Source organism: Pongo abelii, chromosome 3, assembly GCF_028885655.2.
Source record: "Pongo abelii isolate AG06213 chromosome 3, NHGRI_mPonAbe1-v2.0_pri, whole genome shotgun sequence".
Lineage (NCBI taxonomy): Eukaryota > Metazoa > Chordata > Mammalia > Primates > Hominidae > Pongo > Pongo abelii.
Window position 1 is genome coordinate 33,144,146 of NC_071988.2, and position 22,288 is coordinate 33,166,433.

The following is a 22,288-nucleotide window of genomic DNA, read 5'->3' on the forward strand; positions in this document are numbered from 1 at the left end:
TGTACACTTGTTTCCTTTCAATGCAAAGCCAAAATAAGTCTACTTGTTGGACTATAGTTTCATTTACTAGATGTTTTTTAGTGAAGGAACAGCACCAATTTTACACAGACATACACAATTTGACTGCAGTGTGCTCTGCTAGCATATGTTAGACTTAATGGAGTATGTGATAAATGTTATTTATATGTTTTTCTTTTTATTGCAGTAGAGTAAAATAGCACAGAAAACCAATGAGACACAGAGAATTATTTTATCCCCAACTGATTTTATTAAATGATCAATAATGATTAGACAAAATGAAGTCTAATAATTATATAGAATAAATACGTTCACATAAGGATTTTGCCTTTAAATTTTCTTTGCAGCCTAAATTCTTAGCACAGAAAGATGTGAAAGACAATGTATTTTTTTCATGTCTAGCAGAGACTCATCAGATTTAGGAGATTATGTTTATAGAGCTATCTTGAAAACTTTCCCACTATCATGGAAAACTTCAATCTATATTAAAAAAACTTTTGTGAGCCTTGCTTTGCAAATATAATCTGGAAAGGAAATAAATCTGTAAAAACTTTCTGATTCTTTCTCCTACATCCCCCCAACACGAAAGAAATTTCATCTGTCAGTGCAGTAGTAAAAATTTTTTTGAAGAGTCAGACATATGGGCTAACTTTAAAATAGAGTTTTTGTTCTTCCATGCGAGTGACTATTTTCCCTACAAAGCATTAGTTGCAGAATCTAATATTCCTCGCAAATATTTGATTGAAAATTCATACTTATTAGCAAAAACCAGAATTACTTTTGGAGCAACCTAATATAAAGTGGTAAAATATTTATATGAAATTAAACTTTCTGGAAAAAATCTAACCCAATGTATGTGGGTAAAGTGTTAGTTTTCTGCATGTATTTGTTCTTACTACTTTGCAAAGGGGGTTGTATTTGGCCAACATACTGTTGTATTAATCTTTTGAATAATAATTCTATCTATGAAGCATTAAAATTTATCTTTCTTGATTATAGAACTTTTGGTTTCCTTCATTAAGATATCATGTAACACTAAAGTATTGAATTAAATCTGTAACTCAAATATCTTTGCTTGTTTACACACAATATTTTACTCTGTGGAAGATTCCAGTGTAATGTTAATAATCAGCCATCATGCTTCGCTTGTCACCCCTGTTCTCGTCTATAAAAAAAAAAATCATATTATTTGCTACACAGAATTGTTGACAGAATTAAATGATCTTGAAAAGCACTGTTCATAATAAATGCTGAATAAGTGTTTGTTTGTTTTATTATTATATCACCATTCAGGCCATAAAGGAAATTCTTGGATTAATTATATTCCTATTCAGTCTTTATAAAATTCTCAAGCTCTTTTTTTTTTTAAGTTTCCATAAATCTTGAATCCATGTTTTAGTTCTCTGAACTATTGTGGCTTCTTTGAAGGTGTCTTGCTAATTTAGTCTCAGCTACCCTTGTTCTGTTTTTATTCCTCTGTTTTTCCTATTTTGAGAGTTCTTAGTGAAAAAATTCCTTATTCTCATATACAGTAACTCACTTTCTTGAACAATTACATATAGAATAAAATCTGCTGTAGTTTGAATGTTTTTGTCTTCCTTAAAACTCATGTGTCAGAAAGTTAATTCCTAATGCAACAGCGTTAGAATTTGTGGCCTAAGGATAAGAGTTTAGGTCACAAGGGCTCTGATCTCATGAATGGAATAATGCCATTATAAAATGGGCTTGTGGCTGGATGCAGTGGGTCATGCCTATAATCCAAGCACTTTGGGAGACCCAAGCAGGTGGATAGGCTGAGCCTGGGAGTTCGAGACCAGCCTGGCTGACATAGCAAAAGCCAGTCTCTAGCAAAAACAAACAAACAAACGAATTAGACATTTTTTGGTAGTCATTGCCTGTAGTTCCAGGTACTTGGGAGGCTGAGGTGGGAGGATCACTTCAGCAGGGGAAGTGGAGGTTGCAGGGAGAAGAGATTGTGCCACTATACTCCAACCTCTAGGGTGACAGAGTGAGACCTTGTCTCACATACAAACAAACAAAGTGAAAATGGGCTTGCAAGAGTGGATTCATTGATCTTTCACTTCTGCCACGTGAGGAACGGTATTCCTGTATCCTGGAGAAGGCAGCACTCGAGCCACCGTCTTGGAAGTGAAGATCAGGCCCTCAGCAGACACAAAACCTGCCAGTGCCATGATCTTGGATTTTTCAACCTCCAGAACTGTAAGACATACATTTTTATTATTTATAAATTACCCATGCTCAGGTATTCTGTTATAGCTGCATAAAAAAGAATAAGACAGAAGCTGCGTGGGCCTGCATGAGAACTTCAATTAACTGTCCATTCTGTAAACAAAACACAGAAATTGGAGATATGCAGACAGACAGACACACACACACATACACACACATGCACACACACACACACAACCCTGGTCATATTTCTAATTCAATTTAATACACAATTATTAAATAAGTGTTATATCCTAGAAACATATGTTGGTAATACACTTTCTAGAACAATTGCATACAGATTACTATAAGCGAAGTATTCAAGTTCTCATGATAAGGTACATGCACATGTTAATGGACATGAAAACTTGACTACTTTGCTTATAGTTGTGTAGGTCTTAGTTTCCCCTTCTGTAGGTAACTGGATGGTAAAAGTAGCACCTATCTTATGAAATACCTCTGAGGGAATGGGTGTGATAAACATAGAACCTGGGTCACATATAACAAATATTACAATGTATTATAAAGATATGAAGACAGTGTTGCCCTCAGGCAGTTGAGTGTTAAGAGAGAGATGGATATTAAACATTTAAAAATTTATCACTAAAGTGAAGCAAGAATCTTATACACTCATAGCTAGTCAAGAAAACAATTCTAAAAAACTTGAAGCCAGAATTTGCTTATCCTCTGAACTTAGCTTAGATCAAGCTATTTCATAAGTGGATTAAAATACCAAAATTGCAAATCTATCAATCATAAAAGCTTAACACGTCACTAGTCATGATTACTAAAAATTAAATACGTATGACCTATTTTAAGGAACACACAAGTCAAAACAACTTAAACGTGTTTCAATATTAAGCTAAAATTCCTTTTTGTTATCCTTGTACATATAGCTTACTTTATCAAAAATAATCTTCACATTACTAAAAACAGAATTAATACATATATTTTTAAAATTTTTACAGAAGTGTTACCATTCAGTAATTATTGCTGCATATATTGAAAGTGTAGTTTTTATAAGTTGTTAAATTCATTCAACATTCATTAAATAGTTGGGTAATTCACATATCCTTGATACTGAGGATAAAATAATAAAAATACAGACTAGATCTTTTAACACACTGAGTTTATAGTTCAGTTGGCAGAAGAATAAAAGGAGCAAACAATAAAGTGATTTGTGCTGAGGACCACGAAAGAAGTGCATAGGGTGATACGCTATTTACTAGTGTGAGTTTAAAAGGTATAATCCAAGAAACCTTCTCAGAAAGTGACAGATGAGCTGAGGTGTCAACAATAAGGGAGATCTAGCTGTACACAGATTTAGGAGTTGCCTGTAGTAAGCAGAGCAAACACAAGAGCCAAATTTGGGGGCAGGAATAAGATTGACATGCTCTGAGAACCAAAAGGATTAAAACACCTGATGGTATTGCTGAAAATTAGAGAGCAACAGATAGTGGATATGGCAGGAAAAAAAAAAGTAGAAACCATGTCTGCTAGAACTTCATAGGCTATGTTAGGAGTATGAATTTTATCTGATGAGTAATGAGAAGATATTGGAATCCCCTAAATGAAAAATTCCACTAGAAGTATATAAATTAGCTTAGTAATCATGCATTCTTATACATTAATCAACCAAATATGTAGTATTTAACTCTCAAACACACAGGAAATTTGATTATCAACATTACTGTAATGAGGCATATTTTGTTATATTGTAGCAAAAAGATATTACAGGTTTACCTTCTATTACTTGATACTACAGCAACAATACTAAATGCTGAAGCCTTGCAGAGAGGCAGACAACAACCCTGAGATACTCAGTTTAAATTCAATATTGTGTTGGGTTATGGGGCAGACATTTATAAAGATCAATATTACTCTGTTTGTCTGCTTTTTACTACCAACTCTTTATTCTTATTTATATTTTTGTTTTTGAGAGAGGGTTTCCCTCTATCATCCAGGTTAGAGTGACACGGTATGACCAACACTTTTAGGTGATCAAAGACTAAACACATTTAGTTCAAAATGGAGACTAGGTAATTTTGCCAGTTACATGAAACAATGGGCAGAATTTTCAATTAATTCTTAAACCAACAAAAAAGCTTCCATATTTTATTATCACTTGCGGAAATAACAGGTTATTTTCTGGTTGAAAAGTATCTCTAATCCAACCCTCTATCTGATGCTACCATTAATATGGGCATACAAAAGTAATTCATATACTTTGCAGCTTTTATTTCCAAATTCTATGTGATAGCTTAATGCTTAATTTCAACAAATAAATATTTCAACATTCATATGTATACACATGAACTTATTTTTACATACTTTTAAAAGTTTAACTTGTAATTTATTTTGATCATATGTTAACAATTTCTTTTTTTCTTACAATAATCTAAGCATCAAGGAGACTTAACATTTTGGATTTCTCCTAAAACAAGAAATTGTCATGCTGAAAGTTCTGTACTCTCTACAACCATTTCCTTTAGGATAAATGACACAAATATTTAAAAGGAAGTTAATTAAAAAACTAAATTATATTTTTATTAATACAAATCAAATGAAGTAAAATTGAGTTTGTGATTTTCTCATTACCATATTCTAATCTGCTAAGTTTATCAATCTAGAAAGATTGATAATAAAATAGCTAATATTTACTGAATGTGTCAAAGAATAATTTATTTTTGTTAAAAATATGACATACAAATACAGCACGAACATAGATCAAATATTTATTCAACTTATTAATGGGAAAACCATTAGGAAAGTAAAACTTCTTAAAAATACAATTCAAAGAAAAGAGGATTACATAGTCAGTCTTAACAGGCGTGCTGAATAAGTTTGCTAAATTAGAAAAAATACTGGCTAACATCTTAAAGGGTAATAAACCATGATCTTTGAAGGTTATACTATTAATTAAGCATAAGTCACTTAAATCATTACTAGACAAAAACCATAAACTAACATCTAATTGAACAGATTTTGAACCTTAATAAGTGGTAAGTATAAATTCCAACAAACGTGCATTCTGTGGCCTCTAAACTAAAGGGAAGAAAATAATCCTTTGCTGGAGACTGTTAGACAATGCTGCAATAAGCGTTGAAAGGGCATGCAGCCTTTTTTTCATCTACTTACAAGTTTGAAATAATTTTCTTAAAATGACTTTATGCTATGCATGCATTCTCCAAGTTCCTTTAATGTACGCGATCACTGAATTGTTGCTGCAATCTTATATGGTAGGTGCTATTGTTCTACCCTCATTTTTTGAGAAAAGGAAGCTGAGGCACAGAGGTTGGGTATCTCAAATAAAATCATATTATCTGGTGCTCTAAGAGCACCCTCCCACCTTGTATTATATATCTTTATGGCTTAAATATATAGCAGCATGACATTCCTCACAGTTTAAACATATAGCAGCATGACATTTAGTAAATATTCTGGGTTTCTTACTATATCTCTTCTTTATAGAAAGCTTGAGTAAGATACTACCCTTGAAAGTTTTATAAATGCTAACACACGCATACAGTGAGAGACTTCCTTTCTCTTGTCTATTTGCTTTAACTATTGCATCATTCTGATGAGAGGTATAATTAATAATTTATTAAACAAAGAGACATTAGTTAAGTAATTATGATGTAACAGGCACAGTAGTTAGAATCTTCACTAAATGAGTTAATAGAGAATGTATGTCAAGAAAAAGAAAAAATAATCATCATTCCAGAAGGAATTTCTAAGGTGAAAGAAAGACCAATAAACAAAGGAAAGAAAACATGTATGTAAATATAAATAAATACTAAGTGATGAAATATCGACTCCATGTCTTTAATCCTCTCTTCCATATCATGGTAATTTTTAGATATAGGGATGTAAACATAAGCTATCATTAAACATGAAGTTATGAATAGTTATGAAAAACTACACAGAGGTGCTCTGATTTAAAGTGGTGTAAGAAATTGCATTGCACCTCAAGAGGGTAAAATTTCTTTTTTATTTCTTACATAAAGTAAATTGTACCTTTTAAATAAAAAAAGAGGGCATAACCTTCCAAATACTACATGAGTAATGTTATTTTTAAAAATAATCATTCAAAGGAAGGAAAACAACATTCAAAAGAAGGCATAAAGTATTTTGAAAACGTGGTTTCAAATTTAATCACAATACATGGAAGTATACCCAACTTGTTCTATCAGATAGTAATTTTTTTTTAACTTGAGAAAGAAGAATAAATTATAAATATATGCTGTTTACAAAAAGAGTTTTAACACATGCATATTCAGATACTTTGATAGTAAAATAACAAGAAATAATATATGAGGTAAAGAGTAGCCCCCAAGAAATTGGTGTAGTTAAATTAATGTTCTACAAAGTTAAAAATCATTATTAGGATACAGTGGGTGATTATGCAACAATTAAAATTTAAATCATTAATGATACATTAAAAAGTCAAAATTCACATGTCTTTGCATACACAGTCTCAAAATATATAAAGATATCTATAAAGACAAATTGATGAATTAATTATTAATCTTATATGATATATAATTTTATGGTATCCACATATATTATACCTCATAATTAATATAATGCTTCTTGGAAACATGAAAGACCAAGAAGACCTAATGTTGGTAAAGTTGTAGAAGAGCTGAACATATATAAAAATTGATATCCAACAATTAGAAAATACATATTCCTCTAAGGTAAACATGTAACATTTTAACAATTGATAGTAGAGTCCACAAACACGTCACAATAAATAACAACATAAAAAACAGAACATGTCTTCTGACAATATTCAACTAAATTAGAATTTATTTTTTAATTAAAATGTCTCTGTGCAATTTTAGTTTTGAATGCTTCTGAATGAGTTTAAGAATAAGAAAGTTTTGCTAGTTGGAGGTACTAATAAATGGGGTGAAACTTTCCTAAAAATTCAACCAATATTCATCAAGACTGACCAAAGTCTGGGCCATAAAACACACTGTAATAAATTTAAAGAACAGAAGTCTTACAATGTGCCCTCAGAAAACAATGGATTTAGCCTATAAATCAATAATAGAAAGACAACTGGAAAATCCAAAAATAAATGGAGATTTAAAAACACACTTCTAAATAACACATTGGTCAAAGAAGAAATCACAGAAGAGATAAAAAATGTTTTAAACTAAATGAAAATGAAAACACAATTTGTTAAAATTATTGGGATGAGTGAAGGTAGTGCAGTAACAATTCAACACATAAAATTTATACCATGGACATATACATCAGAAAAAAAGAAGTATCTAAAATGAATATTCTAAGTTTACACTTAGGAAACAAAAAAAGAACAGCAAATTAAGTCCAAAATAAGCAGAAGAAAATACATAATAAGAATTAGAGCAGAAATCAATGAAATTGAAAACAGGAAATCAATGGAGAAAATCAAGAAAACCAAAAACTGGTTCTCTACAATGATCAATAAATTTAATAAGCCTTCAGCCAGGCTAATACAGAAAAAAAGGGAGGACACGATTTACAGTACCAGAAATTAAAGAGGGGACATCATTTCAAATCTTATGGACATCAAGAGGATATTAAGTCTGTGTACACAAATTTGGTAACCTAGGTGACAAAAGATACCAAAACATACAGTTGAAAAAGTAGACAATTCACCATAGGCCTGTATCTATTTTTAAAAGTTGAATCAATAACTAATAAACTTCTGAAACAGAAAGCAGTAGCCCCAGATGAGTTCACTAGTAAATTCTACCAATGTTTAAGGAAAAAATTATACCAAGTCTACACAATGCCTTTCAGAGGATGGAAGCAGAGGGAAGACTTTCTAATTCACTTTATAAGGTTAGCATTACCCTAGTATGAAAATTATAAAAATACATTGCCAGGAAAAAAAAGCCTAATAGACAACATGTCTCATGAATATAGATACAGAAGTGCTAAACAAAATAACAAACTAAATTCAATAATACATCAAAATAATTATACACCACAACCAAGTGGGATTTTTTTTCAGATATGCAAGGCTAGTCCAACATTTGAAAATAAATGAATGCAATCCATCATATCAATATGCTAAAAAATAAAAATCATATCAATCAATGCTGAATAAGTACTTTACAAAACCCAATAATACCCGTTTATGATAAAAACTCCCAGTAAACTCAGAATAGAGTGTAACTTTCTCAACTTGATAAATAATATTTACAAAAAACCTACAGCTAACATCATACTTAATGGTGAAGAATTTTAAGCTTTCCCACTAAGATAAAAGCAAGGCTGTCTCCTCTCGCTACTTATTTTCAACAACATATTGGAGGTACTAGCTTATGCAGTAAGACAAGAAAAGGGAATAATAGGTATGCAGATTGCAAAGGACAAAATAAAACTGTCTTTTTCCACAGCAGACATGATCACATATGCAGAAAATTCAAAGGAATTGATTTAAGAAAAGCTTTGGAAACCAATAAGCAATTATAGCATGGTTGCAGGATACGAGGTTAATATATTATACAAAAGTCAATCACTTGTCTATATATTAGCAATGAACAAGTGAAATCTGAAACAAAAAACACAAAACCACTTACACTAGCATTTCCAAGAGTGAAATATTTATATATGAATCTAGAGAAATATGTACAAGATTATTATGAGGGAAAGTAAAAAACTCCCATGAAAGAAATAAAAAAACTAAATAAATATAGAAACATTTTATATTCATATGTAGAAAGACTCAATATTGACACAATGTCACTTCTTTCCAACTTGGCTGTAGATTCAATGAAATTCCAATGAAAATCTCAAGTTATTATGTGAATATTGAAAAACAAACCCTAAAGTTTATATGGAGAGCCAAAAAATGCAAAAGAGCCAGCACATATTGAAAGAGAAGAACAAAGTCGGACGATTGACACTACCTGACTTCAAGGCTTATGATAAAGCTTCAGTAATAAAGACGGTGTGGTGTGGACAAACTAATAGAAATATAGATCAATGGAACAGAATAGAGAACCCAGAAATAGATCCACATAAATATATTGTCAACTGACCTTTGACAAATAAGAAAAAGCAATACAGTAGAGCAAAAATAGCCTTTTTACTAAACAAATGAACATCCACATTAAAAAAAAATGAATCTAGATGGAGACTTACATGCTTCACAAAAATTAACTCAAAATGAATAATAAACCTAAATGTAAAACACAAAACAATAAAACTCCTAGAAATAACATGGAAGAAAATCTAGATAACCGTGGGGATGAAGATGACTTTTTAGATATTGCATCATTGGTATAATCCACAAAAAAAAAAATAGATAAGCTGGACTTCAATGAAATTAAAATTTCTGTTCTGCATAAGACAATGTCTAGATAACAAGAAAACAAGGCACAGACTGGGAGGGAATATTTGGAAAAGACACATCTGATAGAGGAGAGTTATCTAAAATATATAATGCACCCTTAAAATTCAACAATAATCTAACAATCTGACTGACAAATGGGCTGAAGACCTTAAGAGACACTTTACTTAAAGAAGATTATACAGATGGGAAATAAGCAATGACAAGATGGTCCACATCATATGTCATCAGAAAAATGTAAATTAAAACCATGAGATACTACAGTGCATCTGTTAAAATGGCCCAAATCTGGAAAACTGACATCAAATGCTCATGAAGTTGTGGAGGAAAAAGGGCTCTTATTCATCGTTGCTGAAATGCAAAATGTTACAGCAACTTTGAAAGACAGTTGGGTAGTTTCTTACAAAACTAAACATACTCATTATATGACATAACAATTGCACTCTTTGGTATTTATCCAAAGGAGTTGAAAACTTTTGTCTTCACAAAAACCTCTATATAGAGTTTGTAGCAGCTTTATTTATAATTGCCAAAACTTGGAAGCAACCAAAATGTCCTTCAGTGGGCGAATGAAAAAAAAAAGAACTGTCGGATATTGAGGCAATGGAATATTATTCAGTGCTAAAAAGAAATAAGCCATTAAGTCATGAAAAGACACAGGTTAACTTTAAATGCATATGACTAAGCAAAAGAAGACAATACCAAAAGACTATATGCTGAACGATTCCTGTATGATACTACAATTAACACAAGCCATTATTTATCTGTCCAAACCCATAGAATGTATAACATAAGAGTGAACTCTAATGTTGGGGCCAGGTGTGACGGCTCATGCCTCAGAAGTCAAGGGTTCAGTGTGCTGTGATTGCACCAATGCATTCCAGCTTAGGTGACACAATGAGACTCTGTCTCAGAAAAAAAAAAAAAAAAGTGAACTGTAATGTAAACTATGGGCTTTGGGTTATTATGATGTGTCAATGTAGGTTCATCAATTGTAACAAATGTACCACTCTGGTGGAGGATGTTGATAATGAGGGAGGTTATGCATGTGTGGAAGCAAGGGAGATATGGAAAATCTGTGTCAACTCCTCTTAATATTTCTGTGAACCTATAACTTCTTTAAAAAAAATAAGATTCTTATAAAAGTCAACTGATAAAAAGACTAATTAATAATCATTAATTTTAGCAACATGGAAATTTTTGTTTACATTTACAGCCACAACTTTCTTTGAAAAGGAGCAATAACAATTTAAGAAGGACCACAATAAAGACAGTTTAGTAAAAGAATTTGGAGGAGGTAAATAGAGACAAGTGTCTGAGAAAGCTGCAAAACAAACCAGTAGTTGAAGAGAAAGAGGGGTCAAGAGCAGAAATTTTTTAAACATAAAAAATAGCTTTTTTGCTAGTAAGAAATATCAAGTACAGATAACATGTAAACATTTAGGGGAGAAACAAAACTAATAGTATGAAACTCTTCCAGACATTTGCAGATTCATTCCCAATTTAGTTTATCAAGCCAGCATTACCTTGATACCAAACCAGTTCACATATCAATATTCCTAATGTAATCAATTCAATATTGTAAATATAACTTTAGCAAATTAAATTCAGCAAGACATTAAAAGAATATATCATGTCCAAGTGGAATCTATCCTAGGTATGCAAGGTTTGTTAATATTTTAAAAGTAATTAATGTATCTGACTTCAATAACAAACCAAAGAACAAAAATCACATAATCATTTCAATAGAGACAGAAAAGTTATTTGGAAAAATCAAACATCAAACCTGATAAAAATTCTGAACAAACTAAGAAAAGAGGAGAACTCCTTACAAATTAGTTGAAGACATCTATTAAAAAAAACAAAAAAAACAAAAAAACAAAAAAAAACCCTACTGCTAACATCATGTTTAGTAATGAAAGCATTGATGTTTTCCCCTAAGACCGCAAAAAAGACAAGGATGTGTGCTCTCGGCAGCTCTATTCAACATGGTATTGGAGGGTCTAATCAGTTCAATAAGGTAAAGAAAAAAAAAAAAGACATTCAAATTAGCAAGAAAAAATTTTAATTGTCTTAATTCTCAGATAACATAATTGCCACTATAGAAAAATGAGTGAACTATACAAAAAAAACTACTACACTAATATGTGAGTTTGAAAATCAGTTGTATTCCTATATACTGGCTACATGAATTCACACCCTGAAATTTTAATATCACTTAGAAAATATAAAAAATATGAAAAAATTTTAAAGTAAATCTGAAAAAAGTTGTACAAGACCAGTGCACTAAAAAATTGAAAGAATATTGATGAGATAAATTAGAGATTTTGATTAATGAAGACGCTTATCATGTTCTTGGGACAGAAGACATATTATGAAGGTATCAAATATCTCCAAATTGACCTATTGATACAATGCAATTACAGTAAAAAAAATGCAGCATATATTATGGTAGAAATTGAAAAGTTCATTCTAAATTTTACATAAATAGGCTGTATTAGTCCATTTTCATATTGCTATAATGAACTGTCCAAAATTGGGTAACTTCTAAAAGAAAGAGGTTTAATTGACTCACAGTTTAACATGACTGGGGAGGCCACAGGAAGCTTACAATCATGGTGAAAGGTGAAAGGGAGGAAAGGCATCTTTTTCACAAGGTGGCAGGAAGGAGAAGAACTGAGCAAAGGGGGACAAGCCCTTATAAAACCATCAGATCTCATGAGCACTCACTCACTATTATGAGAACAGCATGGGGGAAATTACCCCCATGATTCAATTACTTTATCCTGGTCTTCGGCTTAACACATGGGGATTATGGGAATTAGGGGATTACAATTCAAGATGAGATTTGGGTGGGGCCACAAAGCCTAACCATATCATAGGCAAATAACCTAAAATTATCAAAATATTTTTTAAAGATAGAGATCTTTCATTACCTGAATTTAAGAACTAGTAAGCCTTCAGTAAGGAATACAGTACAATATTGGCATAAAAACAAATAGGTAAATGAAACAGGGTTATTTAGTGTCAGAAATAAATCCACACACATATATAAGATAACTGATTTTCAACAAAGATGAAAAGGCAATTTGGTGGTGAATGGATAAAAATGAATGGTGTTGTGGAATTATTGGAAATTCATATTTAATAAAACAAAAACAAAAATAACAAAACAAATTTTGACTCATATCTTGAACCATATTCAAATATTAACCCCCAAATTGATCATATACCTAAATAAAAACCTTAAAGCATTAAATAGCTCTAAGAAAACATAATAGAAAATCATTTGTGATCATGGGTATGTTAGTCATTTCTCACATTGCTAATAAACATATACCTGAGACTGGGTAATTTATAAAAAAAATTGACTCTCAGTTTTGCATGGGTGGGGAGGCCTCAGGAAACTTACAATCATGGTGGAAAGGAAAGCAAACACATCCTTCTTCACATGGCAACAGGAGAGAGACGTGAGTGCCCAGCAAAGGGGGAATGCCCCTATAAAACCATCAGATCTTGTAAGAACTTACTATCATGAGAATAGGATGGGGAAACCACCCCATGATTCAATTATCTCCCCATAGTCCCTACCACATCACATGGGGATTATGAGAACTATAATACAATTCAGGATGAGATTTGGGTGGGGACACAGCTAAACCATATCAATGGGTTAAGCAAGGAATTATTATATTAAACATCAAAAATGCAATCTTTAAAAAACAAATTGATAAAATAGACTTTGTAAAAATAAAGAGTAGTCCATAAAATACATTGTTAAGAGAATGAAAAGCCCAGCCACTGACTAGAACAAAATATTTTAAAATCATTTATATCATAAAGGACTTGAATCTAGAATATATGAAAATCTCCTAAAACTAATAATGAGTAAAAAAACATAGAAATGGACAAAGGATGGGAACAGACATACCACTAAAGATGGTACATACTGACATCAAGTAAGTACATAAAAAATAATTTTAACCTGGGTAATAAAATAATGTGTACAACAATCCCTCGTAACATGTGTTTACCTATAAAACAAAGCACATCTACCCCAAACCTAAAACAAAGGTTAAGAAAAAAAGAAAAATAATTTTAAAAGACCATTATTTATGTATAAGCATATTAAACTACAATGAGATATTTTATAAATCTATTAGAATAACTTAAACAGGCTGACCATAAAAAGTTTTCTCTGAGATATACAGGAATTAGAGTTGTTGGTGGGAATATATAGCGCTACAACTAGTCTGGAAAGCAGTTTTACCATTTCAGGAAACCAGTATATAAACATATATGTTTACCACATGGCCCAAGCAATTTACATCCAGCTGTTCCCCAAAGAGAAATAATAGTGTCTGTCCATGAAAAGAATTTTACACAATTGTTCGTACTTAGTACATATGTAATAGCCAAAAACTCAAAATAACCCAGATAACCTTTAACAGTTGACTGGATAAATTATTACATATATTTGCAATGAAATACTACTCAGAAATGAAAAATAATGAGCTTTTGATAACTTAAACTATATAGATAAATCTTAAAATAATTACTGAGTGAAAAAGCCCACTTAATAAAAGAGAATGTGGCATATGATTGCATTTATATAAAACTCTAAGAAATACAAACTAATCTATAACGTCAGAAAGCAGATCGGTACTTGTATTGGGACAGGTGAAAGGGAGCAGGAAGGATTAGGAAGAAGGTAATATTTAGGAGCAGAAAGAATATTTTGTGTGTGATAGGTATTTTCATTTATTTGACTGTGGTAGTGAATTCACAGGCATATACAAATGTCAAAACATATACACTTTAAGTATATGCAGTTTTTTAAAAAATTATAAGTCAATTCAGCTGACAAAAAATCCTAAGTTGATTGATCACTTCCACATTGCAATTACCCAGTTTCTACATATATCACACTATTAATTTTACTTATCATTTGCCATTCTTATACATTTTTAGCATGTCCATTGGTAATGTGTTTTTTAAAAATATTGATTCTTATTAGATTACTAAGGGAAACAATGAAAGCAATTCAGTCTGCAAGGCTTTCCAATGCTCCTCATTAATTTTAAGCCTGTTTTCACTGATGTCTAATGGCTGAAATGCATATACTTGCAGCAAATGTCCAGCAGGGAATGAGAATCCATACCAAGACATCATGTAAGACCTATTCTGGTATGAGTATACAAGGTGACTGTGTCCACTTTAATAGTTTTAAATATAATTTTTTTATTTTTACTCATGTATTTAGTTATAAATGTATTACATTATTGATAGTTAAAATAAATTGTTACTTGAATGAATTAATTCTAAATTTTATGTATAGAAGGCCCTCTTTTGATGGGATAAGATAATAATCTTGGATAATATTTTTGATCTTTACTTTCCCTCAAAGGAAAATCCCTGTCCACATAAATAAATGATAGCCCTTTTCTTCTGTAAGAGTAAGAAAAGTGTAATTTTCATCAAGTTCCCTGTTGGTTCACCATGGATTGCATTGCGTTGGTCAATTTCTCTGTGGAAATGACATTTTCTCACAAATGGAACTAGCAATTATCCATTAGTCCACACAGAAGAATGTGTAACGTATCTCTTGGAATTGCTTAGCAAGGACCTGTATCTCTGTATAAGGCTGGTTGTGATAGGTGACAGGTATTGTGAGGAGGGGTAATTGGCAGAATGTGTATAGTCCTGATGTATATCAAATATGGTGGCTCTTTAATAATTTTATTTTATCCTAAACAACACTCTCCATTTTATTTTCATTATTTTTCTGTACACAAAAAATCTCCTGCTTACTCATGGCTGGTTAAGGTCCCAGGGAACACTGTTTCTATCTTGTTCTTCATCATCTCTGCATCCAAACCTAGAACCTAGTGTCATGTTTGAAATAAACATGGTGCTTATAAATGTTGAATTTTTAAAATGGTATTCTGCTATATTGATGGTGAAAAGCAGTTTCTAAAAGGCAATTTGTCCATATGTATCAATAATTCAAAGCAGTAGCACTTTTTATTTGCCAAGTTATCTCTTGGAACAATATCCCCCCCCCAAAAAATCAGAATAGTGCAAAGATCTATGTATAAGTACATTCACTACAGCAATGTTAATAATAGAATAAACAAACAAAAGACATTAAAATATAAACGACATATAGGAGAATGGGTTAGTAAATTATAGCAAATTTATAACATGGAAGAATATGCTGTTATTGAAAATATATTTGTGTGTTTTGTAAAAAAAAAATAATAATGTTTTTTCCATCTATCTTGTTCTGGGCTTACCATTTGTCCCAAAAACTCTTCTCTGCTTGTTGGGCACTATTTAAATCTCCTTGGCACCTAAGTGGGAGGATTGGGTGTACATTCTTTATGAGTCAGCCTTTCTTTCCCCAAGGGAAGTGAAGAAAAGGGCTGGGGACTTGCTTTGGCAGCCAGCTGTTTGGAAACTCTCTCATTACATATTCTGTCTGAATCTATTTAAAATATTGTATCAGAATTCCATGTTGTTAAAGAGTTATGCTAACCTTAGATCACTGTTTATAGCCAAGCTTTAGGTAATCCATGTAATTACACTTGGAAGTCCAATTACATAGTTGTTAAGTTGTCTTGCTTAAGAACTTTTCCCTTCTTAGTCTCCAACTGGAGCCAAGATAAAGAAAGTACAAGTGCATTACTACATTACTTCAACTCCAATCTGGCCATGACTGAGCTAAGCGGGATAATATCAGTTCTTTCTAGAATATATATTGATCTCTAACTCTTGTCCCTAGGTTGGGTTATTAGTATGGTCTTTAATGATTAACTCCTCTAACTGAAACCATTGCTGAAGAGTTCTGTGCATCAAATAAATTTTATGCCAACTCCCTATGACTTCTTCCTATTTTTTCTATTTGGTCTGTAGTGTAATATATTTAGCTGATACTTCAAAAAGTTTGTTTTACAAGTTATGAATCTTACTCTAGTGCCAATAGACATAAATATTTTTTTATTTTTAAAAAATTATTTTGGAAGAGAGAATCTATTTTGTCTATTTCAAGTTAAGCATCCTTCCAAGTTCAAGAAACCATGACTTCCATATGGTGAAGTCTTCTAATACATCCATGTCCGGAGGGGCACTGTTTGGGTAAACAATTGCTCTTAAGGAAAACAATCTAAACAAAAAACAAAAAGCAAAAACCCCTTAGTTGTTGGGAATTGGGTCAATATTCTAAAATGTTTTTACTAAAATCAATAAACACCATTTAAGATGGTTTAAACATATTCTCTGATTTATTATCAAACCAACTGCAAACTCAAAGGCATTTATCTCAGTGAAAATAGTATCCCTTAATTACATATATAGACATTCAAAGCAAAAATTGTACTAGATAAATTTAAACAAGAAAGGAAGATGTTAATTGAGGTTATTGCAATAGAAGAGAGAGGCCAGAACTCAGTCTGAACTCAACTTCATGAGAACAGAGCTTAGTTGGTTTATAAACTACCAGAGTAAACTGATGAAAAAGTATGTTACAGAGGTCATTATGTCAACTGGAGGCTGATTAATGGAATGTGTACAACATGTTCTGTTAATTCAGAGCTTGCAAATGTTGTCCACGGTGATTAGGTCATCTATGTTTACTAATTAGAATCCATCAAAGTTAGGCTTCTAGTCTCTTACAGAGACAAGGAGATAGGAGTTCTCTCTTGATAATTCATTTCAAAAGGATGGTTCTTAGCTCCTTAAGACATTAAATACATCTCAAAAAGGATCAGGAAAGAATTTACAGTGACAAGCTTTCCAAATTAAATGCTCTAAGCAAAGGGAGTCAGGTCCTAGGGTCAGGAAGAAGCCTATCTAATGTCTAGTCAAGCTAAGGAAACATAGAGACAATTTCTGTGACATTCTAGGTAAATAAAAATCATTTTCTTATGCTGATTCATTTTCTTTCAGCCTGTGCTGATTTTTTTTGTCACCATTTTTTAATTCATTTATTTTTTAAGGATGGGGTCTCACTTTGTCACCCAGAATGAACTTCAGTGGCCTGATTTGTTTGGTAGTATGGGATCTCCTTTTCTGCCTCTTCCTGACTTTCATACTTAACAGGGAAAACAAAATTTTGCCAGGTAGACAGGTCTCAATTTCGTAAAAAACTTGGATACAGCTGTCTTGTGTAGGTCACTTCATTTGTGTGATATGTGTTGTGTCTAGCATGCTATCAAATTGACATACAAATAAAGGAGTGCTCATAAATTAAGCAAATAAGACTAGTCTAAACTTGTTAGTTGGAAGGGAATGTGGTGTCTTCTAAAATTTTACTTTAATTTTTACCTAGGTAAAACAGATGTTTGTGAGCTTCAGAATAATTAAAATGGCTTTAAATGGTGAGCTTTCATGTGGTTTAAAATCTTGAAACTGTAGAATGATTCTCATCTATAAAATGCCAATATCTGATAGGCAGTTCAGAATTTCTGGTCTCTGAAGTTTATATAAAATGTGCCAAAAATATGTATCCTTTGTTGGGAATAAGAAAAGTTTTTATCTAATTCCGAAGTTATTAAAGGGGAGATTCAAAATATAAAGGAACAAGTTAGTAGAAAAGAGAGATGTAAAGGAAGTTATGGATAGAAGATGTATTTTTTTCAAGAAAAAATATAAAGAAAGAATAATTGTATTTATAAAAAGGATGTTGTATTACAAATTTTTGTCCTACTGTAAAATTACTAGTAATTTTAAAAAGCAGTTAACAACCTGCAAATAGAGAAAAAAAAATAAAAATAGAAATAAATGTATTATAGGACAAGTCAGAAAGTCCAAGCATGTCAGAGATGGTATAAGTCATGATAACGCTGGTGAAGGGAATTTATGAAAGAAATGTTGTGTGTGATTAAGCTAGCTCTAATTAAAAGGAAATTGTTTATAATAGACTTCCTAAAGAATGCTCTACATGCTAAAATAAAATTCGCTTATGGGACAGATTTGCTAAATTATAAGAAATTTTGCTTTTAATATTATAATTGGTATCTTTTAAAGCTTGTCTTATTTGTATCTCAGAAGTTCAACTGTTGCTCTGTGTCACTGCTTTCAGCTCTTTCTCCTTTTGAGAAGGCCTGAGTTGATAACTCTTTCCTTGACCTTTCGTGTCAGCTCCTGTAACTATTTTCTCTCCAGTTTTAAACATTACTATAACCTGATGCTAAAATATTTTATCATAGAGGTCTATAAAAGCAATATCTTCTTTCAGTATCAGTATAACTTGATTTCATACTCTTAATATTTCTTGCTGTATACCTCATTTTTGGCTTTTAGTTGTTGGCTCTTATATTGCCTAAAAGAGTTTTAAGTGCTAATGAGTGCCTACCTATCTCCATTCCCATCTGGTCTAGATTGTTTAATGGAAGTCCCTTGGCCAAAGTGAATCCCAAAAAACTCTGAAAATCTAAGGCCATGTCAGGAAAGAGTGGATTGACATTCTTCACTATGCCCCACCTGAAATTTAGGCCAGGTTCAAAATGTGTTTCAAAATTACAAAAATAAAATATTGCCCTTTTGCACAAAGGAAAATAATAGCTCCTCTATTCAACCAGAAGACTTAGTCTTATTAAATCTTAAAAAGAAGGATCCCCTAAGGATCAACTATAAATAAAAGAGAAATGCCCCTATCAGGTATTATTAAGTACCTTCACTGCTGTTAAACTTCAGGGAAATCACAGGCTGGGTACACCTGTCCAGGGTTAAACCTGTTTCTTATGAGTCCCCACAGGTGTTAAGAGCAGGACACAACACACACTTGTAAATGCTAGGAAACTTAAAGCTGTTGCTTTGCAAACACACAAATAAATAACATGGCAAGGATGAATGTGTGCAGTAATAAATCACACCTATTATATTATTCTCACTTGATTTTTATCTTTCCTAAGATCTTCAGTAGCTATTATTACTAATTTTTGTTCCTTGTTTGTTTAACCTCATAGTAAAGTTTGTGTCTTCTAGACCACAATAATTTATAAGAAGACTATTCTGCATAAGGCTTCCAACTCATCCCATCTTCTAACCCGGAGAATAAAAATATCCTGCATTTCAGCCTCTTAGATCAGGTATCCATAGATTTTTGCTCCCCAATGCTAGGCAGAGCCTACACCCATAATATCAGCAGGAAGCAGTTATAGAGCAGACCTCTGACCTTCTGGAGCCCCTTTAAGATTAAAGAGGAATGTCTCATCTCTGAGGAGGGCATGAGGTAGAAGACTGGCAAGACTTATTTCTCGATCCTGACAGGATGAAGTAAAGAAACTGCCAGGAGCCATTAGATGGTGATGAAAGCAATCCCTAATTGCCCTCATTGCTCATTAGCATGATACTCCCATCAGTGCCATGATAGTTTACAAATGCTGTGGTAACAACCTGGAAGTTACCAGCCCTCTCAGTGCCCTGGAAGCTACTGCCCTGTAACTAGAAAGTTCTAAAGAACCCACCTCTTCATTTTGCATTACCCCCCCTTAATTTGTATCTAATTAAACATGGGTACAAACGGATATAAATACAACAGCTATCAGATGCAGATAGCATTGCCTGTGAGGTAGCCCTGCTCTGTAAGGAACAGCTGTGGTTCAATAAAATATTACTGTTTAACACTATCATCTCATACATGAATTCTTTCCTGGGGGAAGGAAATAACTCTCCCAGGCTAAGCCCCAATTTGGGGGCTTTCCTTCTCCGAGTCACAGGTATTGCTCTAGTTATTGGAAATACCCATGTGCCAACCTTTCTGGAATTTATAGTTTTTAAGTAACTAACAGTAGAAAAGCAGGTTCAAATGGACATTAATTAAACCTAAAAGAACTAGAAATTGAGAGAAGCAGGTACCCAGAAGATGCAGGCCACTAAATGTTCAATACTAACTTCACCTACTTGAAAACTTTAGAGCTGGTACTGACTGTTACACACTTTCTTGTTTTACACTATGAGTAATTTCCTTCTAAGGCATTGCTTTCTCTGTCTGGAAATTGAAGGTGTGGGAAACTTTTGCATATAAAACTTTTAGAATATGTAAGTGCAAGTAAAATAATGGATCTCACTACAATGGCAAAGACTAGACTACAGAGACACATTCTGAAAGGAAGACACATTTTCTTTTAAAATGGAAACATATTCTCCTATAATTTATTCTTTGTGATTTTACATTGGAAGGCCACTTTATAGCTCCTAATGTCTATTTGAAGATCTGCTCACTAGAGGAAAAAGGCAATTAAAGACACCAGGACTTAGTTCACTCATTTTCCACTTGTTCTTATTTATGGAAAGTTGTGCTTTTTAGTCCGGATTTTCAGCGGCTCCTCAAAAATCTTTTGGTTGTGCAGGTAAGCATCTTTCAGAAAAATACATCTTCCCTTGAGATGCTTGCAAATATCACATCTGTTGTAGAAAACACAGAAGATAGAGCTGTGTGCTCTAATTATAGAGGAAAATTACTTGAAATGTACCAGTGGATTACTAACAGTAACTGATGCAAATGGTTAGAGGAAAATAGCTCTTTTTGATTTGAAATAATGCTTTCTACACAACTGGTGTGCCCATAATAGGTAAATCAAATTATGTCTTTTCTCCTCCATGATTGTAAATTAACAGTGAGTAAATGGGAAGACATTAGAATTGTACTTTTCCATAAGCCAAAGTATAAATGTTAATCTGAATCTCCTGAATTTGCACAATTTGCCTAAAAATACTGTTAAAACATACTTTCTCAAGAGAATTGTCTTTGTTTGCAGCCTCCAAAAAAATGCAAATACAACAGCTACAGCTTTTCCTTGCAGCATTTTGGAATTGTCCTCAGCCGGCAGGAAGTGAGATATATGCAAAGGCCTGCAAATCTTAAAAACAAAACAAAAACAACACAAAAACCCTGCTCTTTTAAAATAAAGTTCAATAAACTTTAGTTTCAATTCCTGCAAAGGTCACATGAGGATTAGTTTAAATTTCAGGTCAAGAGGCAGCTTGCTTCCTATTTGATCTGCAGCAATTGAAGCATACCTAATGGAAGCACTATTTTAAACACAAAGGTTAAACACTGTTGAATTTTGACAAAGGTTAAATGCCTATTTGCCAAAGTTAATGACTTAATAGCATTTTGAATACCATTCTTTGTATAAAGGTTAAACTTATATTTTCAATGCAGTGCTTCCTCTCTTAAAAGGAAATACTCATTAGAACCCAAACAATTATCTAATTGTTAATTTGTTTTGATCTTATTTATAGTTCTTCAACCAGAGTATTATCTGTTTTGATTGCAAGATAATTTTTAAGCTTTCAAGAAGAAAAGTGTTTAAAAAGAGAAATATGGTTATCAGAGAATTACTCTATCCAAAAGGTCAAAAAGAAGAGGGCTAAAGGTTTTAGAAAAATATTTTGGGCAAAGTTGTAATCTATGGTGGGCTCATATACTTTCCAAGGACGTACATGAGACCAATAAATAATTTCTTGGACTCAATAAAAAAACATTATCAGATGAGCATACTAAGAAAATGTGAAAAAACATTACACAAGGGGACAGCATGTGATCAATTCAGCATTACTTTCAATGACATTTTAGCTAACATGATTGTAATAATTTACATAATATAGTGCATTAATTAGAAAAAAATGCTAAAGTACATTATTCATCTATTATTCCCCAAGATTTCTAAATTACTATAC

At 32.2% G+C, this 22,288-nt stretch overlaps 1 long non-coding RNA gene across 1 annotated transcript in view; it reads right to left on the reverse strand.

Annotated features, from left to right (window-relative positions):
* Window positions 1–248: 248 nt before the first annotated feature.
* The window catches only part of LOC112133120 (uncharacterized), an 86,747-nt gene continuing 64,707 nt past the window's right edge, over window positions 249–22,288 (reverse strand). Inside the window, exon 4 of the long non-coding RNA XR_002914787.3 lies at window positions 249–2,236. This is a non-coding gene — a long non-coding RNA (uncharacterized LOC112133120). The remainder of the gene's footprint in view (window positions 2,237–22,288) is intronic.